A 14942-nucleotide genomic window follows, 5' to 3' on the forward strand; every position below is an offset into this window, starting at 1 on the left:
TCCAAGGGTCTTCACAAACTGTGTAGTTCCAGCCATTGCTTTCCTAAGATTAAAAGGTCTTCAAGTTTACTCTTACCTGGATTACCTGCTTTTCTGGCCAGCTCTCCAGGTCTTCTGCTTCAGCACCTGAATCTAGCAATTCCTTTTCTGCAAGACTTGGGGTTCAGAATCAATCACAAAAAAATCTACTCTTATCACCCAGTCAGGATCTTATTTTTCTGGGATACAGGTTCAGGACAGATTTGATGATGGAATTTCTTCCAAACGAGATATTTGTTTCTCTCATAGCTTTCATGGAATCACTTCTAACTCTGTCCTCCATCACTGCCAAGGGAGTTCCTGAGACTTTGTGGGTTCATGGCCTTTACAATTCCCATGTTGCCTTTTGCAAAACTTCACATGAGAAAGTTTCAGTGGTTTCTGAAAGCAGTCTAGTTCCAGCATGCTTATCCATTGGAAACTGCCATTTGCCTAATTCCCTGTTTGAAAACAGAACTAGGTTGGTGGATGCAGCAACTCAGTCTGAATCCTGGGATGTTATGTGATCCTATCTCGCCTACATTCTGTACTGATGGGTTCGGAGCTGATCCTCTGCTCCGACTCGGCACGCTATATGATAGAGCGAAGTCTCTAATTGGCTGAGCTATTCTACATCCCAGGATACACCACCACTACTTCCCCGGATCTCGTTTGCCGCTTGACAGCAATAGACGTGGTCTCGACTTGGCTGGGCTAAGTACTCTTTACTGACTAATTTTCTGTCAGAATTTTGCTAATTTTTCAACCAAAAGCTGTTTTAACAGCTACTAAACGTTTTTTGAGGAGTTTGTGTGAGATTGAAGTTGTGTGGATTTGTTGTTAGCGTTAGGTTCCCGCTTAAATCAGGGATTTCCTCGCGCTCTATTTCAAGCATTTTTTGTCACAAAAATTTTGTTTCTTGGTATTTGTTCCTATTAAACGTCAAGGTTCTGTTTTATTTAGTGGGGCCTTTCCCTCGCGCTCTCTGAGCTGTGTTGCAGTTTTAGCCTATCCTGTTTAAATTAGAGGGATATGGCATCTCTGTGTGGTAGTGTTTCTGATTTTTGGTTGTGTGTATTTGTAGTGATGTCGAAGGAACATAGGCCTTTGGGGTTTAAAAAATGTACCAAGTGTGGGTACAAGATGTCAATCACAGATGATCACTCTCTATGTGTTTATTGCTTAGGCCCTAAGCACCTTCAAGAGTCGTGCAGTGTATGCCACGCTTTTTCTTCTCGTGTCCTCCAAGAGAGGAAAAACAAATTGATATTGAAGGGGCTTATCACCCCTTCTTTTGAGGAGGCTCTATCTTCTTCCCCCTCTCCTTCCAGGAATTAGAAGTCTTCGGCTCCGACCAGTCTGTCGGAGCCGACAGCAAAGAAATCAAGGCAGGCTTCTCCGTTGACTCCACGGACTTCGGAGCCGAGGTCGGAACGGTCTGCCTCGATGCCTCCAGTCTCGACTCCTCTGTCTTCGGAGCCGAGCGCTCGAGCATCGAGAGGCGGGTCACCTTCTCCGGCTCCATTGGTTTCGGAGCCGAGAAAGGTCGCTCGCTCAGACTCTTCTACCTCGGTGCCGAAGTCCCCGTCGGCTCCGAGGGAAATTACTGTGCTGGTGGAATCTCCCTCGGCGCCGATATTACTTGAGACTATTCGGAGCCGGTCCCCTAGTCTTTCGGAACCGGCGGAGAAGTCAACTCCGGTCCGATCGGTCTCTTCTCGGTCCTTGAGGATGTCCGATTCGAATATAGACAGGGTGCTTCAAAGGCTGTTCCAGTCTCCAGTTTTCCAAATGGTAGTCTCGGCTCCAGCCCAGTCGGCTCCGGAGCAGATTGACCACCCTGTTGTATTGGTTCCTCCTCCAACAGCCTCGGCACCGTTGGAGTCGGTGCTGGTGGAACCAGTGGCGGTTCTCGGGTTGACTCCGACCCTTACTCCAACCCCGACCTTCGGGTCGGAGTTCGGTATACGGACCTCCTCGGTCGGCCCCGGGGGTGACGCTTCGGGTCCGATGCTTTCGGTTCCGAGCCTCCCTCTCTGTGCGTCGGCTGCGGGAGTGCCTTCTACTGTTGTGGCCTCGGGTCGGACCTTCCCAGGACTCGTGGGGTCCGGCCTTCAGGGCCATGAGGAGTGCTTTAGCCAAATCTTCCTTGGCTACCTCCACCATCTCTCCGGCACCTTCCCTTGGCACGGAGACTTGTTCCTTTGTTGTCCCCCTGTCTCAAGACAGCGGAGCCCTGGGGCCTGAGGTCACCCCCATTGGGGATTCCTCCCTTCCTGGGGGTCCGTCCGAGGCTTCTTTGGAGGAACCTCCCAGGAAGAGACAGTGTAAGAGGAAGCACGTCGACGCGCCTGATGAGTCTCTCACCTCGGACACCGACGTCGATGATGCGGAGGGGTCCCCCAAGTCGTCCTCGGATGATGTCTCCTTTGTGGACATCTTAGAAATCCTCAAGCAACGAGGCGACTGGCAGTCCAAACCCCCTTCCGCTGAGGAGTCGGTATTCCTCAAGGCCTTCTGGGCTCAGCCTTCCGCCTCCTGGGTGTCTCCGCCCTTCGATGAGCTCCTGGATTTGATCTCTCGAAGGGCGTGGGAGCACCTGGATTCTGTGGAACCGGTGCCAGCTCACCCAAATAAATTTCTGTCAGCCCCCCTGAAAAGGAATTCTTCTCCAAAGGTGTGGCCGTAGATGCTCTGGTGATGGCATCTGCTACCCAGCAAGATGTGGCAGAGGCTTCGACGTCCGTCCATCCTCCTAATAAAGAGTCCAGGAGTATGGATCGCACGGAAGCGCACCCTTACTTCAGCAGCCTTTACTTTAAGGTCTCTGAATTACCTGACGCACTTCACCAGACTTCAGAGGGATCTGGTCAAGGAACTTTCAGATACCCTCTCTGGTAACCTACCTGAGCAGTTGGCCCAGACGGTTAGCTCTCAGTTGGCTACTCTATCATCAATATCGAACTCGTCCATGAGGCTCATTTCATATGCGCAAGGGAGAGTAGAGCGGCGGGTACAGGTGTTGCTCTACGGAGACAAGCCTGGCTCCGCCTGTGTCATTTTGCGGAGGACTTCAAGTCTTCCTTTGCCGACGCTCCCTTTGATGGGTCCTCCTTGTTTGGACCCAAGGTAAAGGAAACCTTGACCCGCTGTGAACAAGAGGGTAAGACTTTGACTGCCGTAGGGGCACGGTTTTCCACTCCCGGCCTTATCCCAAGGCTAGAAGAGGGGGGAAAATGTGGTTCTGCAAATCTCAGAAGACTTACCCTTCACAGCAGGATGATCCCCCTTCTAGAGGCAGAGGAGGGGGAAATTTTTCAGGAAGACGCCGTCCCAGAGGCGGCAGAGGCCCCCCGCAACACTGGAGACCGCGAGTCCTTTCGTGGCTCCTCAACCTTCCAGCATCCCTGAAGGATTGCCCGACTGCGCCGCTCCGGAGCCAGTCGGGGGTCGTTTTTCAAGGCACCTAAAGGCCTGGGAGAATATCACTCAGGACCGATGGGTGCTCCGGATCATTGCCGGATGTTACAACATCCCCTTTTCTCGGCCCCCTCCACCATCCCGGAAAATCCCGGACCCACCACCCAGTCAGCGGGATCTCGCAGCCATCGAAATTTCAAAGCTGCTTCAAAAAGGAGTCATCCAACCAGTCCCCGAAGACCAGACCGGATTAGGGACTTGCTCAAGATTCTTTTTGGTGCCAAAAAAGACCGGGGACACGAGGCCCATCTTGGATCTCAGCAAACTCAACCGTTCTGTCAAGAAGTCCAAGTTCCGGATGGTCACCTTACAATCCATCCTCCCGCTGCTGGAGGAAGGTGTTTGGATGTGCTCCATAGATCTCGAGGACGCCTATTATCATATCCTGATAGATGAGGCGTCCAGGAGACACTTGCGCTTCAGCCTGGGAGACGGTCATTTCCAGTTCCGCGCACTGCCCTTTGGTCTCACCACAGCCCCCAGGGTGTTCACCAAATGTTTGGCGGTGGTGACTGCTCACCTGAGAAGTCTAGGATTCCAGGTGTTTCCATACCTAGACGACTGGCTCCTAACTGCCACTTCCAGGTGTCTACTCTTACAGAACCTAGCAGCCACTATATCTCTAGGCAACTCCCTAGGAATCACCTTCAATTGGGAAAAGTCTGTGTTGCTGCCATCTCAGCGCATACGATTTATCGGAGTAGAGATAGACTCAAAGCAAATGCGGGTCTATCTTCCTACAGAGAGGATAGAAATATTACAATCTCAAGTCCGAGCATTGCTCTTCAAACGCCGAGCCCCAGCCAGGATGGTCCTACAACTGTTGGGTTCCATGTCGGCTACCGTTCTCCTAGTTCGCTTAGCAAGATTGCATATGAGGATTCTCCAGTGGCTCCTGTCAGTCCAGTGGTCGTATCAGGATCTCCCTCTCAGTCACCTCATTATGATCACGGAGACGTGCAAACAGGACCTCCGTTGGTGGCTTCTTTCCTCCAACCTGGATCAGGGGCGACCCTTCGTTCTTCCACCTCCAGTGGCCACTTTGACTACGGATGCCTCCCAGACGGGGTGGGGGGGAACATTACCTGGGCAGGTCAGTCCAAGGCAAGTGGCACCCCGACGAGAGTTCCCTCCACATCAACATACTGGAAATGAGGGCGGTGCTTCTATCGCTACAAGCACTACACTGTTACCTCCCCCAGGGCATGATTGCCGTTCAGTCCGACAACATGTCAGTAGTCTGGTACCTGAACAAGCAGGGAGGGACCAGGTCCTACCCCCTCTGCAGAGAGGCCATGAAAGTATGGGATTGGACTATTGCAACCAACCGTTTCTTGGTAGCAACACACATTCCGGGGAGATCCAATGTGATAGCCGACAGACTGAGTAGAACTATTCTCTCCCCGCGCGAGTGGTCTCTGAACGACAGAGTGGCAACTCAGATCTTCAGAAGATGGGGAACTCCTTGTTGCGACCTCTTTGCAACTCCTCTCAACACGAAATGTCTACAGTTCTTCTCTTTCACCCCAGTTCCAGGGAGGATTCCCAAGGACGCCCTAGTCCAAGCTTGGCCCACCGGCCTACTGTACGCCTTTCCACCGGTTCCCCTTCTTCCCAGGGTGATCCAGAAGGCGATTCACTTGCAGTGCAAGACGATTTTAGTTGCCCCATACTGGCCTCGTCAAGTCTGGCTGCCTTTTCTTCGGAAATACACACTGGACGGTCCATGGTTCCTGGACCAGGTTCCAGACCTCTTGATCCACCAGTCGGGACAGCTTCATCAGTCCCTTCACTCGTTGAGGTTAACAGCTTGGCTCCTCCACTTCCGACCATAGTCAGGAACCAGGTTTTGGACTCAGAAGTCATACATATCTTGTCCTCGGCCCACAAGAATTCGACTAAAAAAATGTATAACAGCAAATGGAAGAGATTCGCCATTTGGGCCCAACTCCGGGGGTTAGATCCCATTACTGTCCCGGTGTCAGAAGTTTTGAAATTTTTAGCTTCCTTATTCAATCAAGGTTCTTCGGTCTCTACCATTAAGGTTCAATTGGCAGCTATTTCTAATTTTCATGAAAGTATAGACCCACCTTTGATGAGCAATAAGTTGTGTAAAGCCTTCATGAAAGGTGCTGGGCTGCTACGACCTCCGATTTCTCATCCCGCTCCACCGTGGGATCTTAATTTCGTTTTAGGTGCTTTGACCTCTTCCCCCTTCGAACCGGCAGCAACTTTTGACTTGAAATTTCTTTCTTGGAAGACCGCTTTTTTGGTGGCAATTACATCAGCCAGAAGAGTTTCGGAACTTCAAGCCCTATGTGTCAAACCACCGTACCTGGTTTTTCACAAGGATAGAGTATCCCTCATGCCTAATCCATCCTTTGTTCCCAAAGTTTGTTCTAGTTTTTGTCTTCAACAGTCATTGGAACTCTCAGTTTTCTTCCCAAATTACTCAGAGCGGAATACATCTTCCATTCATTGGATGTTCACAGGCAATTGCGTTTCTACCTAGATAAGACGCACCAAACACGAAAAACAGATCAGTTGTTTGTGTCCTTTTCGGACAATAAATTGGGCAAAGCCGTCACGAAGGTCACTATTGCCAAGTGGATCAGAGACTGTATCAGTCATACTTACCTTCTTTCTAATAGAGAGCTTACAACCACTGTGAAAGCTCATTCTACAAGGGCTATGGCTACTTCGACAGCCTTTCATTCCAAGCTTGCCATTAGTGACATTTGTGCTGCGGCTACCTGGTCTTCTCCTCACACCTTCATTTCTCATTACAAATTGGATGTGGCATCTCGGGCGAGCTTCCTTGGTTCCACAGTTCTCAGGAGTGTTTTCCAGTGAGCCACCCAGGAATCAGGTGCTAGGGACGCTGTCCCATCAGTACAGAATGTAGGCGAGATAGGATCACATAACATCTTTTAGTTATGTACTTACCATAACTTTAGATGTTTGGGATCCATCTCGCCTACATTCCTAATAACCCACCCTCCTTCCCCCTGCCTTGGAGATCAGAAGAGACCGGACGGTTCAGTTTAGCCGTTTCATCTTGAAACACCTGGCAATGTTATTTCAACTGTCTATGAGTGTGTGCATGTGTGTGGACAAACCAGATCTGGGGAAGTAGTGGTGGTGCATCCTGGGATGTAGAATAGCTCAGCCAATTAGAGACTTTGCTCTATAGTATAGCGTGCCGAGTCGGAGCCGAGGATCAGCTCCGAACCCATCAGTACAGAATGTAGGCAAGATGGATCCCAAACATCTAAAGTTATGGTAAGTACATAACTAAAAGTTACTCCTCTAAATGCCTCAACCAGTACAGGAACTTTTTACAGATGGTTCAGACTTAGGATGAGGAGCAGCCTTTGCTTCCAGAAAGGTTCAGAGCTTTTGGGCCCCTTCTCAGAGGAAAAAAAACATAAAGGTCAGGGAAATGAGGACAGTGATTCTAGCCTTACAGGCCTTTCACCCTATATTTCTTCCAGGACCCCTCAAGCTTCTCACAGACAACACTATGGTCCTTTGTACATAAAGAAGCAGGGGGGCACAAAATGCCATCTTCTATGTTGCTTAGTCATCAAGGCATATTCAGCACAAAGTCTGACTGCATGCAGTGTACCTTGCTTCAGCTCAGAACTCTGTGGTAGATGGATTAAGCAAATCTGTGACACAATCCCACGAGTGGATGCTTCACAGGGATGTGTTTCTGGATCTATTTCACTGGTGGGGTACTCCAGAGATGGATCTATTTGCCTCCCCTCAAAACAGACAACTTCCTCTTTTCTGTGCCAGGGTTCCTCACCCTCCGGCATGGAAGGTGGACACCCTGTCATTCTCATGGAAGGGGATGTTTCTTTATGCATTCCCCCCTTTCCTTTGTTTCAGAAAGTCCTGTTGAAAAATCAGGACAAACTAAAAATCTTGATGTTCTTCATGTTTCACTGTTGCAGTCATTACATTTGGGTAATCTGCTGGCAGGTTGCCCTCAATCGGCCTGATTAACAAAGTCTTGGGTCGTGTCGGTTGCTGTCCCTTCTTCCATGACGTCAGGTCATCAGGGGTATAAAACATGCAGCCGATGCCATTACATCAGTCTTTCTTGCCATGCAGTGCCCAAAGCAGAAGCAGTTCACAAGTGCCGGTCGGCCGACTCCTGAAATTTTCGTTTTCGAGTTTCAGAACCGAAGTCTTCAACTAAAATCTAAGTACCCCGTTGAGGAAACTTTTTCTTGCTCCTTACCGATGTCAGTAAAAGTTAACAATTGTATTACTTGTGGGAAGCAAATACCTCATAAGGATTTTCATTTGTACTGTATTCTTTGCCTAGGCCCTGACCACGACGTACTTTGCTGTCGGTTTTGTGCTTTATTTAATCAGCGCACTATCCGTCGTCTGTACATTTTTGCTTATAAATATTTTGGTTCTCTGTTTAATTATCCAGAAATGACGTCGGTTAGCCATCTGACTACCAGAATACCAAAAAAACGCAAAGAAAAAGACAGGCCGGCCTTTGAGGTCCAAAACTGCCAACGATGCTTCTCCTAAGTCACTTGCCAGTTCGCCGGTACTCAGTGAGGCGCTTTCGCAGCCCCTGATACCCACTACTTCTGATTCGCAGGCTTCTACTGAGACCCATTCGGAGTCCGGTATGCCGCAAGATGCTTCACCTATGGAACCCACGGATGGGTCCGGAGCCGCTGTGCAGGCACCGGCTTCTGAGGGTGTATTCAGGTTTACAGACTTGCATATTAAACAGACTCCACCTTCAATACTAAGGCCTAAACCTCGATCTATGTCTAAAAAACTGACGCCCAGGCCACATGTTCAGGCCCCTAGGCCTAAAAAACAAATGATCAAAATGGCTGAAGTTTTAATTACTCTAATCAGGGGTAGTCACCCCCCCCCCCCTTCTAAGAGGCCTATGGCTGAACTTGACTATGAATCTTCTGAACAGGACTCTGTTTCTTCTGACTCTTCTAATGGCCTGGATTTGTCCATACCTACTTATGAGGACTCTGATGTAGAGGATTCCATTCCCTCTGCTTCTCCCCCTGAGGATTTTTCTTTTGGGAAAACTTTGCATACCTTAAGGGAGCATTTCCACTGGGAAAGTCAGGATTTCTCTGAATCCAAAAAGAGACTTAGGGATTTCCTTCTTCTTCCTCAGCATAGGCCTCTGGCTATACCTCCTGTACTAGACATTGTTGATGATGTGTTCTTGGAATCCAGTATGGCCCTGATTCCTTGCTTCCGCCCCCTAGTAAACCAGACAGGTACTACAGGGTTTCTGAGTCCCACAAGTTCCTTTTCAAAAATCCTGCTGTGAACCCTGAAACCATTTCTCAGGGGCCCAAGGGCATTAAGGCTTCTACTGCTAACAATCCTACCCCTTCTGATAGAGACTCCAGGGCGCTGGATAGATGGGGTAAAAAGGCTTATACTTCTACAACCTTGGCAATCAGGGCTTTAAACTGTCAATTACATATGCTAAAATATCAACAGCATATCATGGGACTGCTTACACAGAAAATGCTGTTGATTTCTGACTGTGTGGAAAATAAAGATTTACAGGATTTATTGCATTCAGTTGAACAAGTTGGAAAACATACTTTGCAATGTGGTTTTGATTCTTTAGAGGCCTCTTGCAGGGCTGCTGTTACTGGGTCTTTGCTTAGAAGGCATGCTTGGCTTAAGGAGCAATCTCTGCCTGATCATGTTAAAGCAAAACTGTCGGATGCTCCTTTGCAGCAGGACCGCCTATTTGGCAATAAGGCTGAATAAGTTCTAAAAAAGATGGAATATAAAGCTAAATGTATGCAAACTGTGAAAGATTTCTTACAAGTACAACCTCCTAGATTTAGTAGGCACTGGCCTACTAAGAACTGGTCCTTTCCAGCTCCTTCAAGAGCCACTCAAGCCAAACCCAGACATTCCAAAAGCACCAGGTTTCAGTCCCAAGGGACTTTCAGAACTAAGCAATGGGGTGCTTCCATTTCCAAATCTGGAAATAAGACTCCACCCTGTGGTAAACAGTCTCAATGACTTTCCTGTAAAATTACCAAGCACTTACCTCTTAGCCGCCCCTTTGGGGGGAAAACTGGCTCTTCATGCAAAAAACTGGCAACTTATAACCCAGGACAAATGGGTTTTAAATATAGTGTCCCAGGCATACAGATTTTATTTCCACACGTTGCCAACTCCAGACCTGCCGCCAAATCAGTGGGCAGAGGCTCAGAAACAAGTATTTTCCCTCCTAAACATGGGGGCTATTCAACTAGTACCAGAAGAGGAAAAGGGACAAGGTTTCTATTCCAACTTTTCCTGGTACCCAGAAAAGACAAATCATGACGTCCAATTCTGGACCTGTCTACTTTAAACACCTTTCTGGACATTCCAAAATTCAAGATGCTGACTCTTCACCAGTTACTTCCTATGCTAGGCAAGGATACCTGGTTGGCAACTCTAGATTTAAAAGAGGCTTACCTGCATATCCCAATCAGGGAATCTTACAGAAGATTACCTACGCTTCAAAGTGGGCTACCTGCATTATCAGTTCTCTGCACTGCCCTTTGGCTTGTCTACTGCACCCAGGGTATTCACAAAGTGCCCGGCTCCAGTAATTGCATTTTGCAGGCAAAGAAATATTCAAATATATCCATACCTGGACGATTGTCTAATTCAGGCAGAAAACCAGGCCATTATTCTAAAACATCTGGCTTTTGTAAAAAGGATTCTAACTTGTCTAGGGTACACCATAAACGAAAAGAAATCACAACTGGTACCATCTCAAAAAATGACATTCCTGGGTGCAAGCTTGAATACAACTGCCCAGAAGGCTTTCCTTATGCCAGAAATGCAAATTCATTTGGTGACTTACTTCAAACAGGTGGCCACAAAAACCCTGCTATCTGCAAGACAAATACTGCAAGCCTTGGGGTTCATGGCCTCCTGCATTCTTCTAATTCCATATGCAAGACTGCATATGAGGAAACTTTTTTTACGAAGTCATCATTGTCACAGCCTGGAAGCAATGATTCCTATCATACCTTTGCCACCAAAACAAGGGACTGCCATTCACACCACCCCCTGCTGCCCAAACCCAAACTACAGATGCATCAGACTATGCTTGGAGGGGCACATCTGACAGGGAAATGCATTTAGGGCAAATGGAGCCCAAATCAAGTGCACCTTCATATCAATCAAAAAGAAATGATAGCTGTACAGAATGCACTGACAGCCTTTACGGACTACCTTCAACCAGGACAACTAATGGTAAAGACAAACAACACCACGGTTATGTGGTACATAAACAAGCAGGGGGGTACACATTATTTCCCCCTCTGCAGACTAGCCATGGCATTGTGGAACATGGCCTTGAACTACCAAGTACAACTACAAGCTCAATTTCTGCCAGGAAAGCTGAATATTCTGGCAGATGAACTAAGCAGAAATCTCATGGACCCACAGGAATGGAAACTGGAACCACGGATTTTCAACATATTGACACGCAAGTGGGGGAGCCCAGACATGGATCATTTTGCCTCACCCCAGAACTACCAGTTGGAAAACTTTTGCACAAGAACACCTCACAAAAAAGCCTGGAAAGTGGATGCTCTGTCCTTCAGCTGGAAAAACCTATCAGTCTATGCCTTTCCCCCTCTGCCTCTGCTCTCCAAAGTTCTTCTAAAAATCAAACGGGACAAACCAAACATGATTTTGATTGCTCCAGACTGGCCTCGCCAATACTGGTACCCACTCCTGCGCAGTGTGTCACAAATTTCTCCATGGCACCTGCCTCAGACACCTTCCTTACTGTCTCAGCAGGAGAACCAAATTCTGCACCCTCAGCTCCAAACATTGAATCTTGCAGCTTGGCTAATCATTTAAATTCCCCCTTAGCATCCCTCCGCAAACCTGTGATGGATGTCATTTTGGAGGCGAGAGGACCTAGTACTAGAAAATCTTATGCTGACAAATGGAAAAGATTCTGTGACTGAAATCAATCTCAAGGGATGAGCACAGCAGCGCCCAATTTACCTCAGATTTTGCATTACTTAACTGAGATGCTTCACAAGGGCCTGTCTTTTTCTTCCATAAAAATCCATGCCTCAGCCATTTCAGCTCATTACAACACAGAACCCCCCCCCCCTCTTTTCTCATCCTCTGCTAAAGCAGGATCTCAGAGGGGCCAAAAGCTTGAGACCACCCAGGAGAGCTCCAACCCCTGCCTGGGACCTTAACTTTGTATTGGAGAAACTCACTCTACCTCCTTTCAAGCCAGCTGCTACTGCAGACTTCAAATTTCTTTCCTGGAAAACAGCCTTCCTTGTAGCAATCACTTCAGCTAGAAGGATATCTGAATTATAGGCCCTTATGGCAGTGGAGCCTTTCATCATCTTTCATGTGGACAGGGTGTCACTCAGAGCAAATCCATCCTTCATGCCCAAGGTGGTATCGAGTGTGGCTCTTAATCAGTCCATTCATTTGCCAACTTTCTTTCCCAATACACAGAACAAGGGGGAGCAGATTCTGCATTCTTTGGCTATACACAGACAACTTAGATTCTACTTGGACAGGACTAAATCTCGAAGAAAATCTGAGCAACTGCTGGTAGCATTTGCTGCAGGGGAAGAGGGGAAGGCTATTTCAAAACAAACCATTTCTAAATGGATAAGCCATTGCAGTCATTTCTGCTATAAACACCATGGAAAACCTATCCCCAAGGGATCAGATCTCATTCCACCAGGGCTGCATCTACTTCTACAGTCTTTCTCAGAGGTGTTCCTACCAGGGATATTCTCGAAACTTCTACCTCGAGTTCAGTTCATACTTTCACCAAGCATTATCACCTACCAATTTTCTCTAAATCCAGAGCTGGCTTTGCCACTGCTGTTTTGCAGGGCCTTATAGCTGGTCCTAATGCTGTATAAATCCATCCTCCCAACCATAGCTTTGAGAATCTACCCAAATATAATGACTGCAACAGTGAAACACGAACATAGTACAGTTGTGTACACTTACCATAAATGTAGATGTTACAGTGTATTCACTGTTGCAGTCCTGGTTACCCTCCCGCCAGCCCCCTGTTTTTCTCTTAGTATATCTATACTTTCCTATGCTATGCTTAAAAGCCTTTTTGGTGTATTTGCGTTTGTTTGGAGATATATTTTTGTGTTTTTAATTACTTGTATATTTGGCTTCCCATTTAGGGGGCACCTGACATCTGGGGCAAGAAAAATTGATGTAATGGCGTCGGCTGCATGTTTTTCACCCCTGACGACCTGACGTCATGGGAGAAGGGACAGCAACTGACGCAGTACTCAAGTCTTTGTTAATCAGGCCAACTGAGGGCAACCTGCCAGCAGATTACCCAAATGTAATGACTGCAATAGTGAATACACTTGAACATCTACATTTATGGTAAGTGTACACAACTGTACTTTAGTGATTCCATTTTGGCCAAGACAGCATTGATTCCCTCTTCTTCTGCATTTAGCCAAGGGCCATCACTACAAGTTCCCTCACTGGATGGACCTACTCGCTCAGGGCAAGGAGTCTCTAATTCACCCACATCTGTCAACTCCACCTGATCTTTTGGGTGATCAACTTTTGATTCCTTTTTAGGCACCTTTTTTCTAAGGATGTGCTTCGGGTTTTGCAGGAGGCCAGGAAACTCAGTACTAGGAAGTCTTACACTTCAAAGTAGACAAAATTTTCTATCTGGTGCCAAAAAAGAAAAAAGGACCCCCTTCTGGTGGATTTTCCTTTTATGTTATCTTACCTGTGTGAGTTGCTTAACATTGGTCTTTTTTGCTCTTCTATTAAGGTCCACTGTTCTGCTCTGTCTGCTTTGCCTGCCCTTTTTCTCCACCATTGGCTTCCAAGCTGGAGGTTAAGCTTTTCTTGAAAGGCATCCTACATAGGAATCTTCCCAGGAAACCAGTTCCTCATTGATGGGATCTTAATTTTTTCCTGGAAAAGTTGACTCAGGCCCCTTTTGAACCAGTGGCCTTTGCTTCTTTAAAGTTTTGTACTTTGAGAACAGTACTTCTGGTAGCTGTTACCTCTGTCAAGGGGGTTTCTGAGATTCCGGCATTAATGGCTTCACCGCCATTCCTAGTTTTCCATCAAGACAAAGTTTCTTAGAGAACCAGTCCGTCCTTTATGCCTAAAGTGATCAATGATCTTTCCTTCAATCAAGCTATTCAATTGCTTGTTTTTTTCCCATCCCCACAATCTCCTAGTGAAAGAATTTTGCATTCCCTAGATGTGCATAGACAGCGTAGATTCTATCTTGACAAAACTAATACCATCAGGAAATCTGATCGACTATTTGTGCCTTTCCATTCCAGGACTCTGGGTTTGCCTTTTTCGTAAGCAAACTATCTCTTCTTGGATTTCTAAGGCCATTGTGTTTTGTTATAATTTTCATGAGAAATCCTTATCCTCTTCTGTTAAAGTCCATTCCAGTAGATCTGCTGCATCCTCAGTGGCTTTCTTCAAGGGGTTGGATACTCAATCCATTTTTGGAAGCTACCACTTGGTCTTCTTTTTGTACCTTTACAAAACATTACAAGTTGAATAATGTGTCTAGGGCCAGAACAGGATTTACCAGAGCAATCCTGCACGGATTCCTGGAAAATGTTTTAGCTTGATCTCTCTATGTTCCTTCCCTCTCCCAGCTTTGATACTCTCTCATATGGAAAGAATACTGCAACACTGAACAGAAGAACATAGAATAGTTGTGTAAAATCTTATCATAACCATAGATGTCCTTCTCTTCTATGTTGCAGTATTCTAGCCCAACTGCCTTCCCCCTACATCTTGCTCATTCTTTGGATGACTGTCTTCTTTGTCTCCCTTTAGTGTTTTCCTTATGGGGCTACTTCATTTTGAAGATTGTACAGGCAGATGTCCCTTTTATGGCTGACGTTCTAGGAGCCTATGTGCAACATCCCATGTACAGGCAGTAGCTTGAAGCTTTTGTATACAAGCCGGATGTCAGGTCGAATAGAGGAATACTACCCCATATGTAAAGAGTACTGCAACATAGAAGGACATCTATGATTATGCTCTCTACAGGGTTAAGCCTTACCTTTTTTAACCAGCTAGATTTACCACTGCTAGATCTCACTTCCTATCCACCCACCTCTACTGTTCTCAGATCTTTACAAATCTATCTAAAGCTGACCTAAATAAATTAGAATCCTGTTATAACAAAATAGCTGTTTACCACCAATCAACCCCATAAACTGCATCATTGTTCAGTTCTCCAACAACTCAAATGGCTGGAGCTTTCCAGCCTGCTAGTGCTAAAGCAACTTTCTATTTCCCATAAAATCATTTAAAACACCGAAGACTGTCCAGCTCTTTCAAACCTGTTGCAACCTAACACTAACTGCAGGCTCCTAAGGTCATCCAATAAAATAATGCTA

General features: G+C 46.8%; 1 protein-coding gene across 1 annotated transcript in view; it reads left to right on the forward strand.

Moving 5' to 3' along the window:
* Positions 1-14942, forward strand: part of ATP13A3 (ATPase 13A3) — a 2707264-nt gene that overhangs the window by 617344 nt on the left and 2074978 nt on the right. The window lies entirely within an intron of this gene.

The sequence above is a fragment of the Protopterus annectens genome, chromosome 4.part1 (assembly GCF_019279795.1).
Source record: "Protopterus annectens isolate FY-2018-M chromosome 4.part1, PAN1.0, whole genome shotgun sequence".
Classification (NCBI taxonomy): domain Eukaryota; kingdom Metazoa; phylum Chordata; order Ceratodontiformes; family Protopteridae; genus Protopterus; species Protopterus annectens.